The 27,453-nt window shown below is 39.9% G+C and overlaps 2 long non-coding RNA genes across 8 annotated transcripts in view; one reads left to right on the forward strand and one right to left on the reverse strand.

Moving 5' to 3' along the window:
- LOC121141934 overlaps positions 1–23,390 on the forward strand; it is a 39,031-nt gene extending 15,641 nt beyond the window's left edge. Inside the window, exons 2-3 of the long non-coding RNA XR_005878910.1 lie at positions 16,700–16,825; positions 23,147–23,390. This is a non-coding gene — a long non-coding RNA (uncharacterized LOC121141934). The remainder of the gene's footprint in view (positions 1–16,699; positions 16,826–23,146) is intronic.
- Positions 1–27,453, reverse strand: part of LOC110341769 — a 45,988-nt gene that overhangs the window by 9,866 nt on the left and 8,669 nt on the right. For 2 of the 7 annotated variants that reach the window (XR_005878903.1, XR_005878909.1), the window contains exons 4-8: positions 25,830–25,918; positions 24,920–25,038; positions 23,960–24,051; positions 18,446–18,568; positions 7,301–7,515 (exon numbers count right to left, since the gene is read on the reverse strand). This is a non-coding gene — a long non-coding RNA (uncharacterized LOC110341769). Of the gene's footprint in view, positions 1–7,300; positions 7,516–18,445; positions 18,569–23,959; positions 24,052–24,856; positions 25,039–25,829; positions 25,919–27,453 lie in introns of all 7 variants that reach the window. The other 5 variants (XR_005878906.1, XR_005878908.1, XR_005878905.1 and 2 more) reach the window with 4 other exon arrangements.

Below are 27,453 nucleotides of genomic sequence, written 5' to 3' on the forward strand. Positions count from 1 at the left end.
AATTCTAGACACAATGCTCCCTCCCCGACAGTCCTCATTCCTGACTGGCTTTATTATCCAGCCAGCTTCTTCACATCCCACAGACTCTGCCTATTTCCTTCATTTCTCTCCATCTTCAGTCTAGGGAATGTGTTTTCCTTTCAGGATCTATGGGAAAATGTACATTCATGATTGTTATTTCCCAAAGGACCCATAGGGCCTTTCAGACAAAGACAGTTTTCTGTTCGGCTCTTCTACTTTCCTTGTTCTCCTCCAGAGATAGTGAGCTGATACTGAATTGGGAGTGAGAGAGGATGCGAAAGAAGAGGAAAGCAAACAAAAATGTTTATCTATATGGAGGGGGCATTGCATAAAATACGAGATTGGCACTCAAAAAACCTGGAAGTCTTTTTTTTTTTAAGGAAAAAAAGATGACTTTGGGACACAGTGTTGTAAAACATTGTGAAGAAAAAAAATGGCAGTGAGCAGTAGATAGACAAGGGTGTAAGGCAGATGATTATTTTCCTTCAGAGTTGAGGGAAATAGATAGGCTAATAATGACTGGATTATTTTTCTTCCTTTTTTTCCCTTGACAGTTTTGTTCTGTAACCAGGCTGACTTTGTGTTCCTCCCTGTTCTAAAACCACAAGCTTACCAACTGTGTGATTAAGTTGTGTTTCTTTTTCTTTCTGCACCTTGATCTCCTTATTAGAAATTTCAGAATTAAGCTTTGCTTTATACAATTATTATAGCACTAAAGCTGTTATGGCACTGCCTGACACATATTAAGCTCTCAAGAAAAGCTAGCTCCTAACATCTTTTAAGACTTCTCAAAAGTTTTCATCCCTACCTTAGCCTTTTACCTTATTATTTTCTTTAACACTCATCATTAGTGCCAAAGATAATAATTAGTCACTGATGATGGTTGTAATCCAAACAATAAAAATGAGTTCATATTAATTCTAATGGGAAGACTTAAAGTTTTGGTTCTATGTGGCTTAGACACTACTATTACTGGAGACTCTTAACCCTCTTCTAGCAAAGCAGCAGGAGAAAAAGAATTCAATGCTTGTGTAGAAAACCACCTGCTTCTCAACAACCAATTTGTTTCATATTTTACTACTTCAAAAAAACTTTACTGCAGATGGAGTTTCTGTCCTGCCCAGTCCCACAGCTGTTTTGTCCCAAATAAACACACTGAGGCTTATATGAATTGCAAACTATTTGGCTGATGACCCAGGCTTCTTATTAGCTAGCTCTCTCTTAATTATTAACCCATTTCTATTAAAATATGTATTGTCATGAGGCTGTGGCTTATCCGTAATGCTCTGGCATGCTACTCCTTCGGTGGCTACATGGTGTCCTTCCCTCTGTGTTCCTCTTCCCAGAATTCTCCTAGTCTGGTAGATCTGCTTATACTTCCTGCCTGACTACATCCTTTCTGATCATTGGCCAAAACAGCTTTATTCATCAGCCAATAAGAGAAACATATATTCACAGAATACAGAAGGACATCCCCCATCACTTTACTTTTAATACAGTTTCCTCCAAATGCTCATTTCAATGGCTACTGCCAGGCATAATCTATCAAAACATAAGACTCTTTTTTTTTTAACATAAGACTCTTTATTTTAGTTCACTTCATAACAAGATATGAAACTAATTAACCCAAGTAATTCAATAACAAATTTATTATAATAAAAATAGGAATAGGTGTGATTCAGATTCATCAGAAATCTTTTTTAAGGAGGATATATATAGTTTTTAAAGGAATATATGTATTCAACTGGGAGTAGAAATGGACTAGACAACTGATTCCAGGGTTAGAGATTATGGCCAAAGTGCTACTTTAATGGAATTTTTTATTAGAACTGAAGAAGAATATAGAATTTTTAACACAGAGAAATAACCACTCTGACACTTAGGTCCAAAAAGCTAAAGAGGACTATCTTTATATCAACTGAACACAGTGACTTTTTTATGCCTGTAGTCGGTGTAATCCTTAGCCATTAGCTGAGATAGAGATTTTTGCACGTGACGATATTGTTCTCCCTATGAAAGAACTGCCTTTAGAAGCATTTTCAGATTATTATAAAGGCTCTTTGGTATAACTGTGGGGTAGAGGTAATAATGTGAAGGTGGGGAGAATGCTATTTTTAAGACTCTAAAATGACTTCTTGATGCTGACTGTAAAATAGCCTGATTTGAACTTGAGAATTCCAGAAGGATTTCTTCTTGAAATGGAGTGAATTTTTCTCTTGAGGAATTCTGTAATTGAATTAAAAGATTCTGGTAGTTGTTGGTAAGGTCAAGACACCATGACAACCATTGATCTAGCTGTGTGTATGCTATATGCATATGTACACAAATGTTCAGGTGTAGATTTTTATACAGTGCATGTTTGTATTTTGGCAGTATGTATGTGCTGTGACCATCTAGATGCATTCTTCATGTCTCATGTACACTACTTCACACATGAGCTCTTTCAGAGAGAGGAAAGCGACTCGATGAAATCACATACATTGCTAGAACAATACACCCAGTGCCTATTCAAGGTGCATGGAGAAAGACCAGGCCCTTTTGCCTCAGTTCAGAACTTGGAAGGGTTATCTCAGCTCTGCAGCTCTCTGTGATAGAAGCTGAGGCCTTTCCCACATCTATGCTTATTTATTTATTTATTTATTTATTTTTAAATTTAATTAGAAACAAAGTTGCTTCACATGTCAATCCCAGCTCCCCCTCCCTTTCCCTCACCTCCTCCAACCCACTCCCACCAACCCTCCATCCCCCTCCTCCAATCCCCACTCCTTTCCCCAGGGGAGATGAGGTTCTCCATGGCAGGAGTCCATAGCCTGTCATTTCATCCAGGGCAGGGCCTAGGCCCTCCCCCAAGAGGCCAAGATGAGAGAGCATCTCTCATTGTGGAATGGGTACCCAAAGTCCATTTGTATGCCAGGGATAAATACTTACCTACTACCCAAGGCCCCATAGATTACCTAGACCTCCTCACTGACACCCACATTCAGGGGGACTGGATCAGTCACATGCTGGATTCCCAGCCATCAGTCTGGGGCTCAAGAGTTCCTCCTTGTTCAGGTCAGCTGTTTTTGTGGGTTAAACAAGCCCAGTCTTGACCCCTATGCTCATCAGTCCTCCCTCTCTGTCACTGGGTTCCTTGAGTTCAGCTCAATGTTTAGCTATGGGTATCGGCCTCTGCTTCTATCAGTCATTGGTTGAAGGTTCTGTTTCCCAGACTCTCTGGCAGTGGGATTATAGGCTGGCACTCCCCTGATTTATGTCTAAAATCCATATATGAGTGACTACATACCATGTTTGTCTTTTTATAACTGGGTTACCTCACTCAGGATGGTTTCTTCTAGTGCCATCCATTTGCCTGAAACTGAGAAGCTTCTATAAGGCAAATGACACAGTCAACAAGACAAAAAGGCAGCCCACAGAATGGGAAAAGATATTCACTGACCCTACATCTAACAGAGAGCTGACCTCTAAAATTTACAAAGAACTCAAGAAGCAAGTCTACAAAATACCAAAGGATCCAATTAAAAAGTGGGCTACAGAACTAAATAGAGAATTCTCAATAAAGGAGTCTAAAATGGCTGAGAGGCACTTAAAAAAGTACTCAATATCCCTAGCTATCAGGGAAATGCAAATCAAAACAACTCTGAGATACCATCTTACTCCTGTCGGAATGGCTAAAATCAAAAACACCAATGACAGTTTATGCTGGAGAGGATGTGGAGAAAGGGGAACATTCCTCCACTGCTGGTGGAAATGCCAACTCATACAGCCACTTTGGAGATCAGTATGGAGATTCCTCAGGAAAATGGCAATCAGACTACCACAAGATACAGTAATTCCACTCTTAGGCATATACCAAAAGATGCATATTCATACAGGGATGTCTGTTCCACAGTATTCATAGCAGCATTATTTGTAATAGCCAGAAGCTGGAAGCAGCCTAGATGCCCCTCAACTGAAGAGTGGATCGAGAAAAGGTGGTACATTTACACAATGGAGTACTATTCAGTGGAAAAAATGGAATCTTGAAATTTGCAGCCACGTCTATGTTTCTTTCCTTTCTCCCTCATGTTCTAAACAGCACATCCAAGTAAGCTTCCTGAGAAGTCTGTCTCAGAGCCTGCTTCCCCAGGGACTCAAACTAAGTCACTGAGTACACATTATATAACCTTTTGGGAAAAGGTTAATTTACAGGTTTATAAATGTTAAAGGGAGATAGGCATCAGGATTCCTAAATTAGTCCAACTGTCCATTGATATAAATCAGAAAACAACTAGAAGGAAAAATGGTACTTTATTATTTTGCTATCCTGCTACTTTGTGTGTCTTCTTTTATTAGATACCCAAAGAATTATCTATGCTATAGAAAAGATCTTCGATCTACGAATGCCCATAAACTCTTGAGCAATCTCCACCACTCCACCATTGCCTCTCAGAGGCAGCAGTGTGGGCACTGAGTGACACCTTGGAAATGAATGGGTTAAACTTAAGACAAGGGAGAGAATGACATAAGAATGGATAGGTGAGATGACAAAACTATCTTTCCAACCCAGTGATGGACAGGATGTGTCACTTTAGATAATCAGAAGATAGCAAAGACATCCAGCAAGATATAATCAGAGCACATCAATCATTGAAACTAAGTTGAGTCCATTCATAATTTAGAGATCAAAGCACACAGAAAGTTGATATCAAAGATCACAAGAGCAATAGAGACATGGAACTGAGGTCTGGATTCTAGCATAGTGCCCCAGGGAGGGGCTTCAGATTAACTTGGTGGGGGAATAAGTATCTAAAGATAAATCATCATTTAACTATCTTTTGGTCCCTCAGGATGGTTTTCCAGTATTTCCTCAAGGTGTCTTTGTCTTAGCAATAACAACCTTTTTAAATAATGTTGACAATTTATAATTTGGGGAGAATATTTTAATGAAGAGAAACTCATTTTTCCCAATCCAGCTTCTCAGAGACAAAAATTTGGGCATAACCTGGCAGTTTAGTCTTCAGCAAGACGTAGACTGGTTGCTAAGCCCCACGCACGGATATAAATAACAATACTGAGTATATCTTTAATCAGTTTCTCCTGTTTAAGGGCAGGATTGATTGACTGACTGGTTGACTGATTGGTTGGTTGCCTAACTTGAAATAGAGCTGAATCCATAGGTAGGGATCAGAAAATCCCACCTATAGGAAAAGAAGGAATGTGAGAAATACCCTAGGAAAGTGGCAGCCCATACAGGGCAAAACCTAGGATAACAATAAGCAGCGGTTGAGTACTGAGATTTTCTGTGACCAGTGGTTAAGATTACTGGCTGCTCTCTCAAAGGACCCAGGTTCTCAGCACCCATATAGCATCTGTCAACCGTGTACAACTCCAGATCCAGGGAGCCTGACAACTTCTTCCAGCCTCTGTGAGTTCAAGGCCAGCCTGGTCTACAGAGGCAGTTCCAATTCAGAGAAACCCTGTCTCCAAAAAAAAAAAATTCTGTGCAATGATGTTTACATTCCCTCTAAATTTGTATGCTGAAGCCTAACCTCGAATCTGCTGTTATTAGGACCTGGAGAGTTTAAGGGAGATTTACAATGGGTTAATGCCTTTATAAATGAAGTTTAGTGAGCTGCCTCCCCTCCTCCTACCATGTGAGAGCAGGACTAGAATGCTTCATCTGTGAACCAGACAGCAGTCCCACAACACACATGTCTGCAGTCACCATGACCTCAAACGTTTCAGACTCCAGAAAGGTTAAAAATAAATGTCTTTGCTCATACCCACCCAAGTCACAATATTTTATTATAGCCACTGAAATGAACCGGCAAGTCAAAGGGCTGGTGGCTATTTCAGAAAAGAAAGTAAACCACCTCTGCAGAAGAACTTTATAGACCCTTCTGGAAATAGACAAACTGCATAGAGGAGGAGCTACAAATATGTATCTCACTTATTGTCTGTAAAAAAGACGTTTGCTCACCAGCACACAGCGTAGGCATATTCTCTCACACACAAACCTGGAGGTTTCACTATAGATTTGGAATATGTTCTCTCTGTGTGTCCATTAGCCTCAAGGGATTTAAATTCATTAGTCCCCCCAACACACCCTCCCTCACCCCCACCTGTGGTTCTGACAAAGCCAAATTATTCTTTCAAATTTAATCTGCTTTGGCCTAGACACATCCTCAGAGGATGGTATCTTATATGGGTTTTATAACTTGTATAACCAGATACACATTGCTTGACACATGCTGTATAAACTGTCCTTATTTGTAGATGTGGACATTGGAGCTGTGTTGTAAGCAGACCTTTGGACAAAAGGCTTCAGAGACGAGACAGAAACAGAGGCTCTGGACACCTAGATTAATTCTCTTGCAAGAATCCATAGAGTCTCTCTGAATTTACAATACCAAGACAGAATCAAATATCCTGTCCTACTCAATAAATGTTAATTAAAGGAATGCCCTGTGATTAGCATTGCTTACCTTCAGCATGACAATTTCTGCCACCTAGTGGTTTGCTATGCCTACTTATGTAAGGTTACCTTTTGGGGTTCAAGATCCAAACTACAAAATAAAGAGCTCAGAGTGGACATTTTTAAGGTTCTTTCCGGGTATATAAAAGTAACAAATCTCATCTTTAGTAAAGGATTACAAGACGATGCCATCTATTAGCTGAAGTGCTCTCTCTCTCTCTCTCTCTCTCTCTCTCTCTCTGTGTGTGTGTGTGTGTGTGTGTGCGTGTGCGTAGTCACAAAAGATTTCCATATTGACTATATCCAAAAAACATAATTTTAAGGATGTGCTTTTCCTATTTTAAGGGAGAAACGAGTTCTAATAAGTTAAACTAAGTTTACATTGAGTTAATTCAACAGGAATTCTCTGCTGCTTGTTAAGGAATATTTATTGATTTGAAACCTGCTTATGTTTCATGTTTGTAGATATTTTCCTTCCTATGAATTTTCTCATGACTGTGTATGGACATACCTACTTAATATGCCTTGTAGTCCCTAGTTACTTAAGGCTTACCTTACATGACTGTTAAAAATCAGTCCCCCACAGATGCTGATGCAAACTATGAAATAATTTAAGGCAATTTATTAAAGCATATCTAAATTTGGACTTACAAGTTCAATCCTATCATAAATGTAGTTGCTCTTAGCTACAATGATATATATGCACTTAAATGCATTATATTTAAAACACTTGGATCGAATGGCTGTACGCTTTCTTGCTTACAGTCAAATACAACCTCAGAACATTTTGTTCAGCACTTATGTGACCTTTGAGTTACCTACCTTTTTCTTTTCTTAGGTCATTGACTGGCTGTGTCTGTCATAAACTTTCCCCCTTGGTGTCCTGGTTTGCTTTCATGTCAGTTTGACACAAGCTAGAGTCATTGGAGAACAGGGAACCTCATTTGATAAGATGCCTCCATAAGATCAGGCTACAGGCAAGACTTCAGGGAGATTGATGGAGGGAAGTCCCATCCCTGGGCTGGTGGTCTTGGGTGCTAGAAGAAAACAGATTGAGCAAACTATGAGGAGCAAGCCAGTAAGCAGTACTGCATGACTTCTGAATCAGCTGTTGGCTCCAAGTTCCTGCCCTGGTTGGTTTCTTGCCCTCACCACCTTTGATGATGAACTGTTACTTGTAAATACGAGTGAATAAACCTTTACCTCCCCAAGGTGCTTTTGGTCATGACTTTTCATCACAGCAATTGTAACTCTAACTAAGATACCTAGTATGATACAAATACCGCTGATAAATTACAGATATTAGCCTAAACCCAAAATATTCAGCTTGATGTTACACAAAATCCATATACAGGGACTAATAAGCAACTTCGGGTATGTGAAGTATTTCCAATTCTGAAGACATTCAGTTCCATTTGTCTCCATTCAAAACAAGCTATCCATGGGGTCTAGCCTATAGAATCTCCTCACCAGCAGAACATCTATCTGCCTTGGCAGTCTCAGCTTTAGAAGAGATTTCTGAATGTATGAGGTAGGAGGAACTGGGTTGCTTCTGTCCCATTGTTACTGTTTCCTTTGAAGAAGACTTATTCATTCCAACAAATTCATACAGTGAAGATTGATAAGCCATAATAAGAGGAAACTGGCCTAGTGGCTCCTACTCCCTCAGGAACTGGGGCTCTCGGGCCACTGACTGTTGCATCCATGGTGGTCAGTGTGTGCTAATTATTGCCCAGCCATCTGTGTCATTTCACTTTCCTACTCTGTTATCCTCATACACATATGTCAGCTTTTATAATTTTTCCTCTTTTCCAAATATCCTCTCACATTATGTTATTTTCGTATTTGATCTAAGCTTTTTACTTCCAAGGTTTTTAGATAGTTATGAAGAAATCCCATAGTAAAAATAATAAACCCATGTTTAAACTTTTACAGATTATATTATTTAATTATTGACTCGGAGTTTCTTCATGAATTACTTCAGTTTTCCTCATGAATCAATGCTATAATTGGTATTAATTGTTTCATAATCTGGCTTTTATTTCACTTTCCTTTTTTTCTTCTATTGACTTTTCTACAGTTTATCCAGTTGATAAAAACAAAGGATATAAAATTCTTTCTTGGCAGTTCATCTAACTGATATGTAACAAGGGATAAAAATATTCCATTTCTAGACCCAAATGATAATTTTCTTAAAGCCTCTTTCATAAGATCTTAAAATATAAAAATAAATCTTCTAATATCTTTCTGAAAACTAAAATTAGTACATAATTTAATCACTCATTTTATATAGGCATTTGAACAACCTGAAAGCTCAAGAAATGAGACAGAAATAGCTAGCTTTTTCTTTTACTATTTTACTTAGACATCATGGAGAAGAATTATAACTATAACTATTATATCTATTATATCATAAACTAGGACAAGACACCATTATGGCCTGCATATGAATGAGTTGCCATCTTAAATTGCTTCTCCTACAAAGAATTTCTCTCTATGAAGTTTGAGGAACACTTTCAAAGAATTAAAACATGTAAAAAACAAAAAACAAATAAGAAGCATAACCCTTCAAGCTATAAAAAAGTAACAGAAACTGACTCTGGACCTTTCATTCTGTATAATATTTCAAACCTTCTGCTTTGACAAATGGTGGCTCTGGTACACTTTTTAAGTAGACAGGAGGATTGAGATCACTTAGAAGGAAATGTCCTTTCCATCTGTTTCTGGAGTTTACAAGTATCTGAAAGCTCCCAACTTTCCAAAAATATATTTATTAAAATGTTTCACCATAACTCCTATTTTTAAGTCAAAGTTCAGAAAACATTACAAAATACAACCTAAGCCTTTGGTTACGATTCCATCTCAGTATGAACACAGAGGGCTGCTAGAAAAAAGGTGTAATGTTCATCCACCTCCCCGTTTGCCCCTCTGACCCTCAACTTCCTCCCCAATTAATCTGGTTAGCTAGTAATTTCCCATGAGTATTTCTAGATGATCCAATTTCAGACCTCCAGAGGCTGATCCTGATACAGTAGATAGGCCTAAATGTTACTCCCTAAAATGACTTCTGACAGAAACATGGATTTCTGTGATGCTGTGACCTACCCACAGAGACACAATTTATCACCAAACCAGGTTATTTTGAGAAATAGAGTAAAAGAGCTCAATATAGGCCAATTATGGTGGTGCACACTTTTAGTCCCAACACTCAGAAGGCAGAGGCAGGTGGATATCCAAGTTCAAGGCCAGCCTTAGCTACATAGAAAGTTCTAGGACATCCAAGGCTACACAGAGAAACCCTGTCTAAAAACACAAAATAAATAAATAAAATATGAAAGGGCTCAGTATAGTATCTGGACCAGTTATTTGTTAGTGCTGTAACATATCAGCATAAACGTAAGAGATTAAAACACAAATGTATTATTCTACAGTTCTGAAGACCTGAAATCCACAATGAGTCTTCAAAGGCTAATATCGGATTATCTGAAGACTCTCAAGTGAGACTCTATTTCCTTGTACTTTTTAGTTTCCAGAGCTCTTATGAATATCTTGGCTTATATCCTCATCTCCTATGATTTCAATTGCAGGCCCCCATTGTCACATCTCCTACTATTACCCAACTTTATCTTTTTTCATAAACATTCTTATGTTTACACTGGGTTCACTCAGATCCTAAAGAATTACTGTAGCTCAAGATCTTTAATTCAATCACATTACTATCTTTAATGATAAAAAAGTTATAGATTCCTAACTTTAAGATACAGATATTTAAATTTTTTTATATTTTTACTTATATGTGTGTTTGTGAGCCTGCATTTGCTTATGTACACAAATATACATTCAAGAGCCCATGGAAGCCAGAAGAGGGTGTCAAATCCCTGAAACTGGAGGCAGTTAAGAGTGCTAGGAATAAAACTCAAGTCCTCCACAAGAGCAGTAAGTGCTCTTAACCACAAAGTCATCCCTCGAGGCCCTCAGGTATCTTTGAAAGATGCTATTCAGTGTTATCTGCTATCATAGGTCAACAGTACAAACTGAGATAATACCACCAAGACTGGAATTTAGACTCACCCCTTCTAATCAATAGCAACGGCAGAAACATGTTGAGTAGGATATCAGATTTTACCATACCTCCCCCCCCCCCCGCGCCAGAATTTTACCACATCTCTCCACCCACATTTCTCTTACCCAGAAAAGAAAATATCTCCGGAAGTGCTCAGGTATTTACTTTAAAAGATTAGAAATGCAATGGAGAAAAATGCCCAAGTAAAATGCCACAAAATGAATAGGAAATTTTTGTCTGAATCACACCGCTCCCATGCCCATCACTGCTCCTACTGGGAAGAAGCTCACAGCGCATGAGCTTTTCTCTTCAGAAGGAAGGCTGGGTAAACAACCATATTCCACAAACTTTTCGGGCACCATTTGAAAGACTCATTTGGTTCCATTCTCCTCGGATCACTATGGAAGAATGGCATAATGCACATCTGGAAACAGCTTCAAGCAGAAGACAGCAGGTGATACCGGTACCAGCAATGCAGCAGGTGACATAGCTATCCCTAGAGTCTCCCCCACAGAGGACCCAGAAGCCATCTCTTCTGTGACTTTAACAGCCCTAAAAATGCTACAAACTCCTAACAGCTTTCACTATTGCAGATTCACACTATTCGCTATCACAGAATTAAAAGATTGCCACAAAGAGGACTCCATGAGCCTGTAGCCAAGGGTCATTATTTGCCTTTACAAACTTTTTTTCTGAGCCCCCCCCCCACTCCCTAAATTTTGCCATTGTGCACGTGCCTACAGACAAACTTGTCACCAAGCAGATACCTGTAGCTGGTCTTTGCAGCCAAATATATGCATTTGAGTGTCCCTTGTCCTCACTCCTACCCTGGCTGCTGGAACCCTAACAGACCTTGCAGCGTAGAACTGCTAAGTTGTCAACACTATGAATGCCAGCTGCCTGACAGCTTATCCTTTAAACTGAAAGCTTCACACATGCCATGGCTCGCTGGGTTTAGTACCCAAATGTGCTTCAGTGCACTTCTGAGCAGAAGTGCACTGAAGTTAATCCCTGTATCAGAAATTTGCTGCTCAGAGGTAAAGTTAGTCCATGTATCAGAAATTGGTGAAAGTAGCAAAACAAAAGAGGGTTGTTGCATGCAACAGATCTCTGAGCAGAAGACTTAGAGAGTGGGCTGAAAGAGAAGTGTAGAGGGGAAATGCCGAAAGATTTCATTGTTGCTGCATATGCCTCGCAAGTTATACTCAAGGGAATCATTAAACTAAAGACTCCATTTTTTTTCCACAGGGGAAATACAAAAGTATAAAAGTCAAAAGTAAACATAGATTCAAAAAGCAAATGTGTAGCCAAATTCATAATACTTCAATATTGTAATGATGATGTATATAAATTACTTATTACTCTACTATAAAGGTCCAAAACCACAACTATAATTACAGGAGCTGGAGAAATGGCTCAGCAGTTAGGAGTACTCACTGGATGCTTCTCCAGAGGGTCTAGGTTCAATTCCCAACACACACATGGTGGATCACAAGCGTCTGTAACTTCAGTCCTGAGGAGATCTGAAGCCATCTCCTGAGCCTCTCTGGCACTACATGCATAATTTTATGTGTCCCACCTGGTCCCGCAGCTACTTATAAAAATCACTCAGAGGCTTAAATTTAACTATAATTGTTTGGCTAATGGCTCAGGCTTTTTACTAGCTAGATTTCACATTTAAATTAACCTATTTCTATTAGTTTCTATTTTATCACGATGTTCATGGCTTGTTACCTAACATCTTGTTTCTCTGGCAGCTACTGGTGTCTCTCTGACTCCGCCCTCCCTCTCTCTGTATCTTGCCTGGATTTCCCACCTGACTCTATTCTGCCTGGCCACTGGTCAAATCAGCTTCTTTATTAACCAATGGAATAAAACATATTCACAGCATATGACTTCCCACATCAACATATAGTCACTTATGTACCAACAGGTGAAACATCCATACAAATAAAATATAAAACTATAGTTGTAATAACTTATTAACAAATATGCAATATGAAATTATCTAAATTATGGCATAAAAATGTAAAATGTGAGTTCCCGGCTAGTCAGGGCTACACTTTCCCGTGTGTGTGTGTGTGTGTGTGTGTGTGTGTGTGTGTGTGTGTGTGTAAATGTAGAAGGAAGAGCATGTGGTTGAAGTTGTCAGCTTAATATAGACTGAGTAGAAGCTTCATAATAACCACAAATAAAAACCCACAGAAGATGAACCAAAGACAGAGGAATCAAAACACACTGTCACAGAAAAGCCATCAAAGTACAAAGGAGCACAGCAAAAGATAAAAGAAACAACAAAGACTGAAGGGAAATAGTAAGTCTGTGCCTGTAAATAGTGTAATAATAGGTCAGAGATAGGATAGGTAGATTGAGCTGCCACTCTCTTGTTACCATTGTGTTCTTGTTCAACACCATCATTAAGTCCTAGAATGTTCCTCATCTTCCCACGTTTAACCATCTCTGCTGCTTGAACTACTTCCTACCCTTCAAAGCCCATTCAAGAGCCATATTTATCATAAAAGCCACCCAGCTCCGGGTAATCCCTCCTGCCCCTGCTTCTTTTTCAGCAAGAATTTACATCACCTCCTATTACACTTGCCCAAATCTGCTCAATGTAGTATAAATATATTTGTGCATTTGTCTTTTCTCTCATACCTGAAATGAGTTCTGATGATGGGGGCCAGCTACCAACAGCAGCAATGAAGATTCATCCTTGATCATATCCAGGTCAAGGTATCTATTAGTGTCACTTCTCCAAGCCAAATACCCATCTTGTCATCTAAGAGCAGCAAACGCTTAATGCCAAACACTTGGGCCAACTAAAGAGCAGTTTCTACCCACCAAGAGGAGTAACATTCATCAGAGACTTCCAGCAAACTGTATAAGCCAATGTTTTGATAGAGCTATGTCTATTAGCCAAGATGATTTTAATCAATAGGATACTGCCAACCACATCTTCTTGTTCACTGAAACAACAATGTAAAACAACAACAACAAGGTAAGACATGCCTGTAATCCTCACACAAATAATTGAGAAGAATGACTGGTTAATTTAATTAAACAGTTTAGACATCTTATTTGTAAACTAAGTATTTTCAGAGGCTTGTCAACAATTAAAACAGCAACATTGCCTTCTGTGTTTTATTTTACTAATGACAGATGACAATATTGAAGTACTTATCACCAATGAAAAAGACACAAGCCAGTAGGGTTTATTTTGTCCAGTTATTTCTCTGGAAATTGTGTGTAATAGTAAAGATAATACCGGAGTCACAAAAAAAATGTGTTTATATATTTGGCAGGCCCTACCCAAAATGCTTATATATTAAGTTAACTCACAACAGCTCATGAATATGTGTCTGACCAGAAGTTCCCACAAAGAACTTCCGGTGCTTCTAAAGTGTATGTTAGTGACTGGGAAAGCAAGAAAGCAGTTGACATTGCAGACAGATATGTTAGGAAAGGACTCAGAAGTTAGTTCCAGCCACTTTTTCCTTTCTGTTAAAAGTCATTCCTGGGTTCACTCACAAGTCAAGGAAGGAAAGGCCAAATATAGCCACCAAATCAGGTGTGTTGCAAAGCAGCTGTCTGCCGCATGAAGCTGAGCAGACAGTTGGAATTCCAAGTGCATATAGTACACAGGCTATATTGAAACCGTAATCACACTAATCACTATTTTGTGTACAAATGTGCTGCACTTCCAATGCCTACAGCGTTGGATTATCATTAATCAATTAATGAGTTGTAATCACTACTGCAGGGGCATACAAAATGGTGTGCAAGATTGAAAAGCAACAGCTTCCCATAGAGTGTTTTTAAAAAGCGAGAGACTCTTCTGCTGTCCCTTTTTCTCCAGACAATGCTTGTTCATCTGTTGGGCAGCTCAATAGGAAAACAGGATGAAAAGTGACATGAAAGGTGACCAGAGGTACTCCTGCTGTACCTCGGCAGTGCTGGCAACCGCGTCTACTGTAAAGGGATGTTTATGACGATACCTGAGAGCCAGGCTGTCAGAGGCTACACATACTCACCATTGTATCACAGTAAACATCTTTATTCTTTAGTGAATAGGAAAGACATTTATTAGTTCCCCTTGAGAGAGGGGGCGATAATGAAAGTCCATTATTACTAACTTAAGCTCTTACTCCAAATTAACTTGCTCAGTATGATGGGTGCTTATCTCATTTCAACTTTTCCATGATCCTTTAAGAAAGGAGCATACGCCTCTGTTGAATATAAACAACCCCATAGAACACCAACATCAAACAGGACATTCTGAGACCATCATTCAGTGAAGCCGAACAAGACAGCTTTACTATTTTCTCCAAGCACTGACCAGAAGAAGGGCTATGTAGAAACTCCACAGGAAACTAGCATCCCCCTGTATTGGCTGGTGGGAGGAGTTCTGCTCATTCTTTTCCCAAAGAGTTTTGTACTGCTCTCATCAGCCCTCTCCCCCAGTCAGACTGAGATCTTCAGTCTTAGAACAGTCCTCACTACCTGACAACAACCACAGAGGCTCTTTCCCTGTGTAAAGCCTAGAAGATTCAAGAAGTCTTTTTGAACCATCCTATCACTGGCGTACAAGCCAGTTCGCATGGTCTGTGTCTTCTTGAAGACACAGTTAAAACACATGAGTGTTCACCAAATGAGTGCCCCTTTGGATTTCAGGCGAGAAGCCATTGACAGTGAATTACACAACGTATACTGGACTGGAGAATGAAAACATGACAATTTACGTTTATATTTATCTAAAAGACTGGGACATCTTAACTGGCATTCATCATAGTACATAAATGTGATCTTGTTCCCTCATCCCTCCCTCTGTGAGGGAGCTCCAGGGCCAATCAACTATACACAAAAACAGCAGGATATGACAAAATGGTATATATTATAAGTTTCCATTCCTGTGTGATTGTGACCAGTCAAAATCATAGAAACAGAAAGCAAATGGTGGTTTCTTGGGGATTAGGGCAGAGAAAAATGGGAAGTTGGTTAGAGACACAGTTTCAGTTTTACAAGCTTTGGTCCTTCAAATGTAAATAAACACTGACCTGCCACATACTGCCCAGCTTGCCCACTTGTGTTTTGCCAGTTCCCATGGGTCTAGGGCACTGGTCCTTGGAGGAAGGCTTTGCCTATCTCCGTAGGTCTGAGGCATTGGTCCTTGTCAATAGCATGCATTCACTTAGGACTTCATCCAGTCCTTACATATTCACTCAAGGTTTCCTACCCGCTAACCCACACCCTAACTAACCCTAACCCATACATGAAAATAGCTAATAGTCCAGGTGGTGGTGGTACAAGCCTTTAATCCTAGCAAGGGCAGAAAGTCAGAGAATCAGAGGCAGGTGGGTCTCAGAGTTCAAGGCCGGCCTGGTCTACAGAGTGAGTTCCAGTAGAGCTGGAGCTACATAGAGAAAACCTGCCTCAAAATACTAGAAGAAAAACAGCTAATAAAATTTATTTTGTATTACATACCTTTTTTTTTTTTTTGGTTTTATGAGAAAGAGTTTCTCTGTATTGTCTTGGCCTTGAGGCTGTCGGATCAGCCCAGCCTCAAACTCACAGAGATCCGCCTGCCTCTGCCTCCCGAGTGCTGGGATTAAAGGCGTGCGCCACCACCGCCCGGTGTATTACGTACTTTTTAATCACAACTTTTTATTTTTTATCATTATGTTTCTATGTATGAATAGTGTGTGTGTGTGTGTGTGTGTGTGTGTGTGTGTGTGTGTGTGTGTGTTTGTGCCTCCCTGCCCCAGCATATGGGTAGAGGTCAAAGGACAACTTTGTGGAGTTGTTCTTTCCTTCCATCTTTACATGGCTTCCAGGGATTAAGCTCAGGTTTCCAAGCGTGAATGGCAAGAGCCTCTACCATTCATCCTATTCATCACAATTGAAAGGAAAATACTTGAGCAAAGAACAGTTCCAGAAGAGAGAGAATTCAGTAGAGCAGTCATACAGTTAGTTCTCTCCTGGACACTGCAGCCAACTTGTGCCCAGAAATAAACTTTGCATTGTATGCAGCTAGTCTGGGGTAGCACACTAATGTAAATTAAACTTGAACTTTGTGTTCAGGGTACCCATACTATTTAATTAAGCCACAAGAATGGGGATTCATTTGAGGACTGACTTTTGCATGTGTGTTTCTCTCAAAGAAACCATTAGTGTGTCCAATGTTCAAGAACAACAGTTGTTCACCTCAAGAAGTTTATAACTTGCTGGGAGTCAGCGAGAGAACTCGATATGCCGATCCATGTTTCAAAAATGGTGGAAGTTCACAGGTGAGTACAATTACCTTTAGTCAAGGATCAAAGAGCGATGATGAAGCTAGTAAAGTAAAAGACAAATATTTCCAATGTGATTCCATTGTTTGTGACTTTTTTCTCCCACAGTCCTGCTTGTTTTTCCTCCGTTTTTCAAATGTTATTTGTTTTGCTGCTATAAATAACATTACAAAGGAAAACTTCGCAATTAGAATAACTTTGAAGTGGAATAAGGACAAAATGGCTCTTGCTTCCTGTTGGCTTAAGACACTCTTCAATACCATTAGTTCACTTCGGGATCCATTTTGATCACTCGACCAGGGGCAACAACGTCACTAGTCCATGAACCTTCAGAGCATCTGTGAACCTTGTGCTCATTGGCTTTCATGGTTTTCTGAGTGAAGGAAGGAAATAATAACTCCAAGGTATTAAAAAAGGGAACTCTTCTGAGGAAAAACCAAAGTGGGTGAGATGGCATATATTGATTATTGAATGACAAGAATAAAGGTAATCACAGAGAACAGGTACCTTAAAAAGTGTTTTCTGAGATGACAAACCATGTGGAAAAAATAAAGAATAGTTCTGGAACATTTTGTTATTTAAGGGAAAATCTTCGTGGGACTTCAAAGAAAGAAAGTAAAAGAAATGTAGTCAGCTGTGCCTATCATATTTCTTCCACCACCCAATTGAGTTCTGAACTGCTAACAGTGGGGGTGCCAGACAAAAGTCAGGGTACACATGGGGCACAGGTACTCTTTTGTAAAGAGAAGCCTTTTCCTTGAGAGAAGCCTTCCCGCCAGCCTGGTTCTAGAGCCGCATCAGTCCCAAATAAACACACAGGAGGCTATATTAATTATGAAGCTGTTGGCCTTGCTTGTTTCTTACTGGCTAGCTCTGACTTAAGTAATTACTTCATAATTGTTAATCTAAGTATGTCTCTTACCGGAGAATAGTTCCGGACTTCCTACCCCATGGCGTTACATGTCGACTCTCCTGTGTTTCTCCTTCCCAGAATCCTCCTGGACTCCTAGTCCCAGCTATCTAGATTCCTATTGGCTCAACCATGCTTTATTAACAAATGTACAGGACTTCCCCCATCACTCTTTGTTTATGGTTGGAGTTATAGCTGCAGTCCCATCTCATTATATCTTCAATGCTGCTATGGCCTGAAAGTATCCACAAAAGTGATGTGTTGGGCATTTAATTCCTGATACAACAAAGTTGGAAGTTCGAACCTTTCATGAGGTGTTAAGACTCCAAAGGCTTTAGCCTTTTGAACACATTGATGCGGTATAAGAGAGCTTGCTGCAAAGAGTTTGTTCCCTTTTTGGATTCCCACCTCTGTCACACAAGGCAGGCACATTCCCCACCTTTGAATACAGCATCAAGGTGTATTTATCTCAGAAGCAGTGTGCATTTGGCAAAGCACCAAAGCAGCTTAGTTCTTGAATTCTCCACCCTCCATAACCTAAAAGTGAGGCTCTACTATTTACAATTTGCCTATAGTACTCTCATTCAGTACAAAACACTAAGACAAAAACTCTAACCAGTGAATGATTAAGGGTTGGCAAGATGGCTTGGTTAGGAAAGGTCTTGCCAGATGATCATGAAGGCCCGAGTTAGATCCTCAGCACTCACATTTAAACCAACCTTGATCACACATCTGGAATCCCAGTATGGACAGGCAGAAATAGAAAGATCCCTGGAGTTTACTGACCATCGAATCTAGTCAAATTGATGAGGTTCTGTGAGAGACTATGCCTAAAAAAAATAGATAGGGAGTGTTTAAGGAAGATGCAACATCAATCTCTGGCCTCATATTAATAAACATACATAAGCAAACATGAACAGTGACTGATTTTCTTAAAAACTGTATTTCTCATACCTCAGAATTTACTGATAGTATGAGTATACGATTACACTGTACTTTTTCTCCTCTCATTCTGTCATATTCCAAGGGACTGTAGGATTACATCATATTTATATTGTTTCCAAAAAGTCTTCCCCCAAAAGGAGGCAAGGATATTACATCATTACATGAATACTGCTTCAATTTCTCTGTATATCTGTAGCTAAACTGTAAAGAACTGAAAATTCTGGTCTTGCATGCAAAGAATTTAGAACAACAAAATAAAAGGCAGGCCCAACTATAAGTTCAACAACTTTTTCTGAGGCTACAGTGCAAACTACTACCCTGAAAATTAGAGACATAAACGATCAAATTCAGAGAATAAGAATTTACAAGAGAGAAAAACCACAGAGATAGTGTAAGGAATCCCATAACAGCATAGGCTTCCAGAGGATTCCACAGTTTGAGCGTCAAAGTTCCAGAGGAACTCACTCACATAGGAGCATCCACCCTTCTGAGAGTTTTACCTCCAGGAATTTTACCATGTGAATTGTTTTGGTTAGGGTTTCTATTGCTGTGACCAGACATTATGACACAGCAACTCCTATAAAGAAAAAATATTTAGTTGGAGTGGCTTCCATTTTCAGAGGTTTAGTCCATTATCGTCATGGTGCATGTTGGTTGTGTGCAGAAATGGCCAAGTGCGCTATGCCTTTTTTGCAGGCAACAGGAATTGGTCATAGAAACAGGCATGGCTTGAGCATATATGAAACCTCAAAGTCCACCTCCACAGTGACACACTTCCTCCAACAAGACCACATCTACTCCAACAAGGCCACACATCCTAATGGTACTACTCCCTTTGGGAACCATTTTCTTTCAAACCACCACATGAATATTGGTTAAAATATTTGTGCTTACTGCCAGGAGAGTAGCAAAGAAGGCATTTGTTCTTCTTAACAAACCCTGTTCTGAGCTGGGAAGAAGAGAGGGGGAGAAGAAGAAGAAAGAGTAGGTCATGGGGGAATAGGAAGGTTGAGTGGCAGGGGGTAGAATAGGGGGAAGAGGGAATCATAGGTTAGAAGACAGATCAGGCACCAGTGTGACCTCTAGTAATCTAAAGGGATGACACCAATTGGCAAGCTAAGCAATAATGGAGAGACTACCTCAAATGCCCATTCCTGATAATGAACTTGATGTCTATAACCATCCGGGAGCCTTCATCCTGTGACTGATGGAAGCAGAGGCAAACACACAATTAATCACTAAACTGAACCCAAGGAACCCAGTGACAGAGAGAGAGGAGTGATGAGCAAATTGGCAAAGAATGGGCTGGCAAAACCAGCAGAGACAGCTGATCAGAACAGGGGAGAGCTCTTGGACCCCAGACCAACAGCGGGGAGGCCAGCATGGGACTGATCCAGACCCCCAAATGTGAGTGTCAATGAGGAGGCCTGGGCTACCTATGGGGCCCTGAGAAGTGGATCAGTGTTTATCCCTGGAATACAAACAGACATCGTGTGTCCATAGCACAAAGAGGGATGCTCTCTCAGCCTGGACTCTTAGGTGAGTGCCTGGACCCTACCCTGAGTGAAATGACAGACTCTAGATATCCCCTATGTGGAAGGAATTGGCAATAGGGTGGGAGGCTGGGTGGGGGGTGGGGGGTGCGGGAGGAGGGGAGGGAGAGGGAACTGAGATTGACATGTAAAACAAGCTATTTAAAATTAAAATTAAAAAACTTAAAGAAACATAAAAAAACAAACCCTGTTCTCAACAAACAGGGTCCGATATGATAGGTTTTTATCAAGGTTTACCCTCTCCACAGAAAGGGAAACCCACACCACCCCTTCTGTCACCAGTCCACCCCCGGGGTGGACATAAAACTGAGAAACCATAAAGAAGTTCACAATCCAAAAGTTTAATAAGTTTACCAAAAGGTGGGGGCTAAACTAGAGAATGACAGAACAATTGTGTTTCTCTGCCCCTTACCACTATTCTCTCTGTGAATATTTACTGCAGCCTTTAACAACATACACCAATGTGGTTGTGTACTGGCTGGTTTTGTGTGTCAACTTGACCCAAGCTAGAGTCACCAGAGGAAAGAGACTCAGTTGAGGAAATACCTCCATGAGATCCAGTTGAAAGGCATTTTCTCATTTAGTGATCAATGGGGAGGGTCCAGTCCATGGTGGGTGGTGCCATCCCTGGGCTGTTGGCCCTAGGTTTTATAAGAAGGTGGGCTGAGCAAGTCATAGAAGTAAGCCAGTAAGCAGCATCCCTCTATGACCACTGCATCATTCCTTCCTCTAGGATCCTGCCATGTTGTTCTCATTTTCTTCAATGATGAACAGTCATATTGGAAGTGTAAGCCAAGTAAACCCTTCCCTCCCCAACCTGCATTTTGGTCATGGTGTCTCATCATAGCAATAGAAACCATCAGTAAGATGGGTTGTTTGAATAGGGATGGCTCCCATTATGTCATGTGTTTGAATGATTGGCCCATAGGGAGTGAGACTTTTTAGGAGGTGTGGCCTTATTGGAGGAAATATGTCTCTGTAATAGTGGGCTTTGAAGTCTCCTATGCTCAGACTATGCCCAATGTCACAGTTGTTTCTGCTGCCTTGGGGATCAAGATGTAGAACTCTCAGCTACTCCTCCAGTACCATGTCTGCCTGCTTGCCAGCATGTTTCTGGTCAATTGTGAACTAAACCTCTGAAATGGTAAGCTAGTCCCAATTAAATGTTTTCCTGTATAAGAATTGTATGTGGTCATGGTGTATCTTCACAGCATAGAAACCCTAACTAAGAATACCAAGTGTAGATTTTAATTAAAAACTAATAAAGCATGTTAAACACAAAAGACCATTTGAAAAGCCAGTTTAAACATCATATGGAAGTCAGATATTGAAAATAAGCTAGAGTTATCAGGTCAGAAATTAAAGCACCTGTGCAAAGTGCAAATCAGAAGACTTTGGGTGAAAAGGAGAAGGGCTCTGGTAGTCTCGACTGCAGAAAGAATCTTTAGCAGGATCTCACAAAACAGAAAAAGCACAGAGGAAAGTAAGAGTAAAGAAAGTAAGAGTAAAGAAGAAGAAATTTTCCGAGAAACTGGGGGTCAAGTCCAAAAGAGGCAATGTATGTGTAATGAAAACAAGAGAAATAAAGAGAAACATTTTAAAGGAATCAGGACAGATATCTATTCCCCAAACTGGTGTAGACACCATACCGTGGATCCAGAGATATGGCAACACAGCAAGCAGAGTGAGCCAATGTCAAAAATGGAAATCAAAAATTAAAAATTACATCCAAGCATGCTATATTCAAACCCCAATAAAACCAAAGAGAAGAAAATCTTTGAACCAATCTTTGAATGAACAATTAAGTTCAATAAAGTGATATCAATACTATACAATAAAGGATACAAGAGAAGGTTGAGTCCAGTAAGTACGTAGGATGCATCTTTTAGGGAGTAGCGTATATAAGATAGTATCTTGAGGAGAGGGAGCTTGCTCAGTGGGTAAAGAGCTTGCTGCAAAAGCATGAGGGCCTGAGTTCTGATTCCAAATACTCACATAAAAGCAGGACATGGCTGACTGTAACTTCAGCACCAGGGTGGGAGCAGACAGATCTCAGGCTCTTGCTAACCAGTATAGTCAGTATAGTCAAAACATGTCCCATATTCAAGGAGAAACCCTGTCTCCAAAATATGAGGAAGACACCTGATATCAGCCTCTGGCCTCTACAAGAACCTCAATAGGTGAGTGCATCCATATACCACTGTACATGTATACACACAGACACACACACACACACAGACACACACACACACAGACACACACAGACACACGCACACAGACATACACACACAGACACACACACATACACACACTCACACACACACATACACACACAGACACACACACATACACACACAGACACACACACAGACACACACAGACACACACACTCACACACACAGACACACACACACTCACACATACAGACACACACACACAGACACACACACACACACACACACACACACAGACACACACACACACATACACACACACACACACACAAATATCCCAAAAGATCTATATCTCTAAGGATTGAGATCTTTAAAAATTGGTAAAACCCTGAAGGACCTTACTGATAAATAGACTGCTGATGTAAATGGGCTCACTTTATATAATTAGTGCAGACAGGATGGGAGGACCTAGGCCCTGCCCAGGATGATATGACAGACTCTGAAAATCCCTCATGGAAGCCTTACCCTCCCTGGGAAGTGGAGGCGGGATAGAGTGGGGTGGGGTCTGGGAGGATTGGGGGGCCAGGGGAAGGGAGAGGAAACTGAGAGTAACATGTGTAAAAAGTTAAATTTTAAAAAAGATGATGCAATTATACATAAAAGTATTTATAATCTTATTATTGTATTATAGTACTAATTAAGATAAAAACTAAAGGAGAAATATATTGTTTTCAAGAGAATTTTACAGAGGCTGTGAACAATAGAATATCGTGCTATTACTGCAAGAATTGGTTTCTCTCCATTGTTGGTGACGACTTACAAAGGACCACAACCTGCAGCATCACTTGGGGCTCTGTCGTTTCCAGTTCCTTTGGAAGACTCATATCTAGATATTTATGGCAGATGGTTCTACAAATCAGTCTATTTTCAATTTAATGTGGCATTGGCCAACCAAATAAAATGCTAAGATAACCCCTGAATATCAATGCTCCTCGTGTTTATTGGGTATTTAAAATATATTAAAACTAAACAACACAGACAACTCAAACTTTATCTTTACATAACAGTTTTGCTCATTCATGCTTTTTTGTTGTGTATTTACTTTCCCATATGTTTGTGTGTGTGTGTGTGTGTGTGTGTGTGTGTGTGTGTGTGTACAGATTCTTCTCTTAGAATTTGCTGCATAAAATGTGCAGCCTTCATTTTATTTTTATTACTAATATATTCATTCCCCAAATCTGTTAACACTCTTACTTCTTTTGGTGGCATACTAATTACTGAGAAGGATAAGGTTTTATGTATGTGTTTATTATTTGTATCAAACGTTCAGGAACTTCAGCTTGTCTTTTCATGTGGCCTTGATGAACTCAACTGCTCAGGATGGGAGGTGATGGCAGACACATCCCTTGCTTCTTTTCTCTGCACACTTGCTGCTCCACCCTGAATTCTGAAGTGAGTGACAGGTCTCTTTTTCATTCTGCAGTACCATCAGAGGTTTCCCCACAGGTACTCCAGGAGCTAAAATGCTATCTTACTGTGTGGTACTTACCTTCAGCATCCATTGGTAAGCAAGCCAGCAGCATACATCCCTCTAGACATGATTCGAAGCAGGAATCAGGATGCCTTGCTGAAGGGACTTTCCTATCCAAAAAGAAAGAAAGAAAAAGAAAAGGACACCTTTGTCCAACTCCCAGAACTCTGTACAGTTTGCAGCTCACTGCTTTAGGCACTGACATACTGCCATCTTCAGGAAGAATTGTGGGGCTCTGCAGTCCCATCCAGAGAGGGGACCCTAGCAGGTTGCCCTTTCTTTATCTGTGAAATCACCTAAGCTATTTTTCTCACCCATCTAAGTATTAGTTATTTCTTTCTGTGGACATTTTTATCTCATATGTTTTCTCTTTCAAAACAACTAGGCATTTCAGTGAGAAGTTGCCCAGAAATGCTAAATGGAAGAAAATTCACTTCTGTCAATCAAATGAACAAATGTTAAGTTGTATGGCATGAAAAACAAACTCCAAAATGTTTTCTGTGTATAAACAAACTAATTACATATGGAAAATATAGGTACATTGCTTTATCGTTCAAAACTAATTTGAATGTTCTTACAAGAAAAGCTATATATTTTAGGCTAGAAACATAAAACCTTCCCTTCTTTTCACTACTCACACCCATGGGTTAACACGCAAATTAAAATAACTATTCACCAGCTTTTTAGTGGTTAAATGTACTACTTCAGTTTACTCACAAACAGTGCTTTCTTGGCTGGGGACTCAACCCAACCAATTGCAGAGCACTGGCCTAGCAGGTGCAATGCCAACCCGCATTGGTGTCAGGTTCCCAGTATCGTAAGCAAAGAAAAACTGCTGTCTCCACCCGACTGCTGTTGTTCTATGGTTGGTTCTACACCTGTTTCACTACTTTCCTCTGATGACTCTTTCCTCACCTTCTTCCGTCCCCCTCTCTTTGTTGTTTTGCTTCGCTTTTCAATCGTTTAGGAAGGCCATACCTGAGTTGCCCATTTGGATTTCTTTTATGTCCTTCAAACAACATGTTGGGATCATATTTCTACTTATTTTTAATCAGGATATATTCTCTTCTAGCCCACAATGCCCAAACACAGTTTTACTGAAAATAAACAGATAAATACAATTATTGTGAAAGGTCCTAAATACTTGCAAAATGCTAATTATGGAGCATGACTGCAAAGCATACAAAGACACGTAACCCTCTCGTTTTAACACTCTAAACAAATTTGAGAGTTACAAAGACATCTAGTCCCCTGATTAACTTTTACTTATTTAGTATCCATGGTTATTTATTTAATGTTTGCTATTTATATCATTCTGAATCAGCATGTAATGCTAGAGGCCATTATGACATTTCTGAACAAAGTATACTTTTGTGTTCTGTTTTCTCCCTAATTTTAAAATCATATAAATGAAATCTTAGCATGATAAATTTGAAAGACAAAAATGTATATAATAACTTCAAAACTCACTTAAGGCAATCTACTAGAGACAATAACTACAAATCAAGTTTTGGGGAAAGGAATAGTATTAAAGGAAAATATCTAGTATCAGATACCAAAAAATAAAGACAATAAGAATACAACATGGAAGTTATGTCTGAAAAGGCAAATGAGGAAGAAAAAGACCTTACTGTAGGAGAAAATTTTCTTTATTGAAAGTATCATGGCCAGGCGTGGTTGCACATGCCTTTTCTCCCAGCACTCCAGAGGCAGAGGCAGGAGGATTTCTGAGTTCAAAGTCAGTCTTGTTGACAAATCAAGTTCTAGGACATCCAGGACTACACAGACACACACTGTTTAAAAAAAGAAAAAGAAAGAAAGAAAAGAAAAAAGAACAAGGAAGACGAGGAGGAGGAAAAGAAATGGCCATTTGAGCATCAGCACCCACCTCTTCCTGCTTCCTGTCTGTGAATGGAATGTGACCTGCCCATTCATACTCTGTAGCTGTGATGTCTCTGCCAGAGAAGACTGCATCCCCTTCAAATGTTAGCCAAAACAAACAAACAAAAAAGCAAAATAAAAAACTTTCACTCTTAATCTGCTTCTTCTCATGCGTTTGGTCACAGAAGAAGTAACTAATATAAGCATGTAATCAGTATAAAGATGCATCAAGATAGTCTTTCATTTGTGTCACATAAAGCCATTGAAACATTACGGGAATTTTACATACACACCGAATCTCAATTTGATTCCTTTTTTTAATATTTATGTATTTTATGTATATGAGTGTTCTGTCTATATGTTTGTCTGCATGCCAGAAGAGGACATCAGATTCCATTATAGATGGTTGTGAACCACAACGTGGGTGCTGGAAATTGAACCCAGGTCCTCTGCTTGCAAGAACAGTATATGTTCCAAACCACTGAGTCATCTCTCCAGTAGTTACTATTATTTAGGGGTTTTTGAGACAGGGTTTCTTTGTGTAATACCTCTGACTGTCCTGGACTAGCTTTGTAGACCAGACTGGCCTGGAACTAACAGAGATTTGCCTGCCTCTGCCTTCTGAGTGCTGGAATTAAAGGTGTGTGCCACCATCACTAAATTTTGATGGGAATACTTGATCAGTATTTAGATTTCAAAAACTTTATGTTGTGAAAGTAAGTTAACATACTCAAGTTTTTCTAGTTTTCTAGTAACTGATTCAAGAATCTATTTTGAAATTCAAATTTAAAAGAATTAAAACTAAACAAAATTAAAATCAAGACTTCAGGCTGAAAGAAAAGGTCAGTGGTATAGCATTCAAGATCCTGGGTTCAATCCCTTGTGTGTGTGTGTGTGTGTGTGTGTGTGTGTGTGTGTGTGTGTGTGTGTGTGTGTGTGTGTATGTGTGAGCACCATATGAAACACCTGAAAGTGTTCAGTTGTAGTACTCACATTCACATTAAAAGTGTGGCTAGAGGGCCTGGAGAGATGGCTCAGAAGTTAAGAGCACTGACTGCTCTTACAAAGGTCCTGAGTTCAATTCCCAGCAACCACATGGTGGCTCACAACCATCCATAATGGGATCTGGTGCCCTCTTCTGGCATGCAGACATACATGGAGGCAAGATGTTGTATTCATAATAAATAAATAAATCTTAAAAAAAAAAAAGCCGGGCAGTGGTGGCGCACGCCTTTAATCCCAGCACTTGGGAGGCAGAGGCAGGAGGATCTCTGTGAGTTCAAGGCCAGTCTGGTCTACAGAGCAAGTTCCAAGACAGCCTCCAAAACAATACAGAGAAACCTTGTCTTGAAAAAAACCAAAAAAAAAAAAGTGTGGCTGGAGGCTAACTCACAGGTCATATCTCCTCTCTGAAGTACACAGGCGCCTGCGGATGCTACTGCAACTCGGGTGCAGAGCATACCGGGCTTTCAGGGAGTACAATATTTATAGAGTTTCAATGGTTACATAAGTAACAGGCATTTCATTGGCTCATCTTGGGGGCAGGGGTAGTTCCCACGGACTAAGTTTCCTGGTATTACTTTATGAAAGACCCAGGCATACTTCAGCAATTATTATCCTGGTCCCATGAC

This window comes from Mesocricetus auratus, unplaced genomic scaffold (assembly GCF_017639785.1).
Source record: "Mesocricetus auratus isolate SY011 unplaced genomic scaffold, BCM_Maur_2.0 Super-Scaffold_100008, whole genome shotgun sequence".
NCBI classification, from domain to species: domain Eukaryota; kingdom Metazoa; phylum Chordata; class Mammalia; order Rodentia; family Cricetidae; genus Mesocricetus; species Mesocricetus auratus.